Raw genomic sequence first — 4,374 nt, 5'->3', positions numbered from 1 at the left:
CTATATCCTAGAGAAGCTGCCAGATGTAAGCGGGCCCGACCTCGGAGAGGCGGGACGTTATAGAATGGTATCAGAGCCGACTCTCGCGGTTTCACAGGCGCGTGTGTCGCAGTTATGCAGGCATGGTGCACATGGTTGGTGTGGATCCGGCGTGGTCACACAGCATGGCACATGTGCTGGCTCTGGACATACGGACATGGCCAAGAGAGGACGCTCCTGGCTTGGGATTAATCAACGAGGACGTCGATCTCTTAAGGGGGTGAGGATGTAACATCCGGGCCCAGGGCTTAATAGGATTAATAGGATACTCATACCAATAAGTTACAACTTCTTTTCCGGAAGCCCATCTGCAAATAACTCTGAGGTTAAGCGTGCTTGGCCTGGAGCGATGGGTGACCGACCGGGAAGTTCTTCCCGGGTGCACATGAGTGAGGACAAAGTACGCAGAAAAGACCTGTGTTGGTCTGTGAGGGCAGTCTATATCCTAGAGAAGCTGCCAGATGTAAGCGGGCCCGACCTCGGAGAGGCGGGACGTTACAGCAGAGGTCAAGCCTAGTGACCTCAACCGCAGTTGTGACAAGACCTATGGCAACCCGGCACAAGGATGACATGATTGATGAAGCCCAGAGGGTTTGCGACATAGCATATTCTTTGTATCGATGTGCCACGTAGTCTAGGCCTCGCCACCCAAACACCATGGGGATCAAGGGCCATGATCAATAGTGCGAGCACCCAATGTTTGCATCAAAGTCACTCCAAGACACGAGTCTCCCCAACCAAACTTTTGTACATAATCATTCATGTGAATACTTTTCTATGCCTAGAGATCATAGTGCAGCCGCCTCAACGCATCAAGGAGTTCACATTGAAGCAACACTCTAGCAACGCGTTCCCTCCTGAGTGACCCGTGTTAATCGGCGCATGTCAGTCGACATGACCCACTTATGGGGGCTACACCATAGTGTATCACACTTCCATGAGTCGTGTGAAGCTGAACCCTCAGAGCCAGCTCTAGGCGAAGCTGAGCACCCGCACAAAAGGAAAGGGATGGGAAGTGCCTACATAACCCAAAGAAAGGAGGCTGAAGAAAGGCACAATGCCACCAGGTCTATACAACAGATACCATAGTCATGGAAATGGAGCCGCACTAGGCTAATCCCCACGTGTTGATCCTTGGGCAGGGCTACGCGACTACGACATTCGAATAGTCAAATCATTGGCAATCATGGCAAGACAATGATGCGTAAAAAGGAATAAAATCAAGAAGCAGAAGTCACAAGCTAAGAAATTGCTTTATTAAAAAGACCCTAGGTACAACCTAAGGCCCCTGGCCAGTGCCATGGAGGATGTCCTCCATGTTTGTGGTGGCCACGATGGCGGTCGTGGTAGCGACGAAGTCACCGACCAGCTATGCCCGTTCTGTTGGCCTAGCGTGGGCTGGGAACCCAAGCTCCACCTGGCAAAAGTCCTAGCCGGTGTAGAGCTGCATGGTGGCAAGGGCAATGCCGGCTCCCTACCAGACTCCAGCCACCACTGCATGTTCATGATCCTCCATCATGAGGACCTCTCAATGGCGCGCTTCCTCCATCTCATGGTGGGAGGCCGTCAGCTGCTCCTCCAGCGCTGGCAACAAGATGACACAAAGGTCAGACGTTGCGGATGACAAACCAAACGACAAGACGAAGAGCATGTTGGTGGTCCTTAATGACCAAATCCAACCACCAATTAATATCCAAATTGGGAGAAATAAACAAACTTTTGACACATATGCTTTTACTATTGACATAGTTCCACTTGTATTGGAAGAAATATGTTTTGCAGGACACATGTTTCAATACAAGTGGAAAACAAAGCAAAAGGCGCAATTCAAAAAGTGTAATGCAAAAATGCGCAATGGAATAAAAGGAGAAGGCCACCTTCATGACAAAATCTGGGTCGAGTACCAACAAAGGAGTGGCCCAAGCCCAGCCACTAGCCCACTTGGCAAAGGCAGTGCCCAGGCGAGCCAGCCAGGGTGCGGCTACACCCTAAGTGCGCCCACACCCTAGGTGCCATGGCCTGGGCCCATTCTCCTCAAGCAGTTGCATGGCGGCATGCTTGGTCGGTTCATGGCGGTTTCCTAATTTGCCAGCACCAAACAGACCATCAGCTAGTATAAGAAGAGGAGTGGAGCTCTCCTTTAACACACACACCACTTGAGCCTCTACACCTCCACTTCTCTACTTGTACTCTTTTACTTTTTAGTAGTATTTGTGAGCAAAGCAAAGCTATCAAGGTGAGTTTGGCTCCTTGGAAGAAAAAATTCTTGGTATGAATACTATAAAGAGTTCTTCCAAAGTCTTGCTCTCATTTTATCATAGTTGTGCTATTGAACTAGAGTATAGTTTTCATGTTATAATCTTGACATATGAACTAGCATATAGTTTGTGTGTTATGATCTTAACATGTAGAACTTCATGCTTAACCATTCATATAACATATATGATTCAAAGTAGAGCTAAGTTGAGGTGATGGTTCATTGTTCCTTTGGGTTTGCCCATGTTCTTGCTTGTCAATCCGTAGGGTCAGAGTCCTAGGGGGATATGGGTAGTTTCCTTGTACACGGGCATGGTGCTCGGTTACATGGGAACCTTCAGATATCATGGTATCCGCCGGTTGAGGGGTAGGCGGTAGGTGGTGACAACCCTGTCCGTCCCTTGTAATCCCCCATGTTCGGATATTATGTATGAGTCTTAAAGTCTCCCATGCGCTGGTAGACCAGTTCCTAGAGATATCCCCGTCCATCTTAAATTTAGTTCTAACTCTAACCATGTAACTTGTATGATCATCAATTGTTCTTGGCACGGCTATATCAGAACATGCCTGCTCCGCTTAGGAATATTCTTTTATTCTTTGTTTTCCTTTTATTCTTGAGGTTGGCCTAAGTGTGTGTCCACTATCCTAAATATAAGATTTTTACCCGTGTTATAGACTACTGGTTCACTATGCAAGTATGTGAATCTTGTTCATATCCATGATAGACTCTTTACACCTTACCTTCCTTTGGGAAAATATAAATAACGATACCCTGAATACTTCTGGGTGAAATGCTACAACGATAGATCCATACACTTGTAGATATTTTCTGTAATCGTTAAGAACTATCGTGGTTGGTGTTTCTTGGTGGCGTCACTAAGGTTTACCAAATCTTAGTGATAGTGCTAAGAAATGCCAACCGGCATTTCTAGCACCATTGCTAGGGATGGATTCTATCTCCAACCTTGGTAGTGATGCTAAGAAATGCCAACAAGCATTTTTGGCGCCGTTGCCGGGGAAGGCATAGGTTAAAAGAATCTAGTGGGATGTGATCATGATTACGTGCATGTAATGGTAGACATAGTTTATGTAGGCTAACTCTGCTTGTTTTCTTCCTATTGTGGATGAAAACAGGATAGTGTATGACCAGTTTCGTCTTGCCGAAAAACAACACTAATAATCCAGAGGTGCTCCTAAGGAAGAACAGGTCCCATACCACTTCTTCCTCTGCTACTCCTCCGACAAATGAACCAGTCACCCCCACACCATCCGCTACTACCACTATGGCCAAGTCACTCTATGACTACTCCATCCCCACTATTGTCAATGTGCCCATTGGGCAATGGAAACTTCGAGCTTTGCACTGGCCTAATCACGATGGTGCAGGCAAACCAGTTCTGTGGTTTGCCAAGTGAGGACTCAAGTGCACACTTGCAACACTTCCTTGAGTTGTGCGACGCCATCATCATAAAGGATGTCGCACCAGCAAGCATCAGGCTCCGTCTGTTTCCTTTCTCCCTCGCAGGAAAGGTGAAATAATGGTTTTACAAGGAAAAGGAAATTGTCAACATGTGGGACAAATATTCCACGGCATTCCTCGTGAAGTTTTTCCCCATGGGCAAAACCAATGCCCTAAGGAGGAAATTTCAAACTTCCAGCATACTTCAATGGAATCCATCCCTGAGGCGTGGGAGTGGCTGCAGGATTACATCCAAGCATGCCCGCACCACGGAATGGAGAACTAGCTCATGCTCTAGAACTTCTACGAGGGCCTTACGGCCATGTCGAAGGGCATGTAGATACTGCTGCTGGAGGCGTGTTTCGTTCCCTCACCATCGATGGAGCCACAGCTCTCATCGAAAAGATGATGGCAAATCAAAGCTGGGGGAAGAAAGAAAATAACAAAAAGGCATGCATACCATGAAGGAGGCGATACGCTTGCCGCAAAAATAGAATTGTTACTAAAAAGACTGAACAAAAGGGCCCACGAGAAGGGAGCCATGAAGGCCACCATTCGAGCCACAAACTCACAAATGACATGTGAAGTCTGTGGTGAAGTCAGACATTCGGGGAATGACT

The 4,374-nt window shown here is 47.3% G+C and overlaps 1 non-coding gene across 1 annotated transcript; it reads right to left on the bottom strand.

Annotated features, from left to right (window-relative positions):
- Positions 1 to 3,922: 3,922 nt before the first annotated feature.
- LOC136490405 (small nucleolar RNA R71) lies at positions 3,923 to 4,030 on the bottom strand. Its single transcript, XR_010767698.1, has one exon. It is a non-coding gene; the product is annotated as a small nucleolar RNA R71 (small nucleolar RNA).
- Between the last annotated feature and the right edge of the window lie 344 nt (positions 4,031 to 4,374).

Source organism: Miscanthus floridulus, chromosome 10, assembly GCF_019320115.1.
Source record: "Miscanthus floridulus cultivar M001 chromosome 10, ASM1932011v1, whole genome shotgun sequence".
NCBI lineage: Eukaryota > Viridiplantae > Streptophyta > Magnoliopsida > Poales > Poaceae > Miscanthus > Miscanthus floridulus.
Note: the sequence above shows the minus strand (reverse complement) of the source record. Positions and strands in the feature narration are given on the sequence as shown.